Raw genomic sequence first — 342 nt, 5'->3', positions numbered from 1 at the left:
AGTGGGCAGCGACTAGGCCCCGGCGTGTCATTTTGAGCGCCGTAGTCCTAGTGCGTGTGTTGCGGGACTTCCGTGTCCATGGGCCATATCCCTGCCAGGAATCGGAATTCTAGGTCACCAGGAGTTTCTCCTTGTTGGCGGCATTGACGGGCTGGTGTCGGCAGGAGCCGCGCCTGTGGACACCACTCACGTATGCCAGGAGTTGGCCGCGGGCCAAGTCGTCCATCGACTCTGGCGAAACAAAGCCTGGCGGGACGCTAGCAGGAGAGGTGTGCCCCTCTCGAGCCCTGACTGTTGATGTGCCGGCACACGACGACCAAGCACGATGGCTGATGCGTAGTA

Source organism: Cystoisospora suis (assembly GCF_002600585.1).
Source record: "Cystoisospora suis strain Wien I chromosome Unknown contig_4460, whole genome shotgun sequence".
Classification (NCBI taxonomy): Eukaryota; Apicomplexa; class Conoidasida; order Eucoccidiorida; family Sarcocystidae; genus Cystoisospora; species Cystoisospora suis.
Note: the sequence above shows the minus strand (reverse complement) of the source record.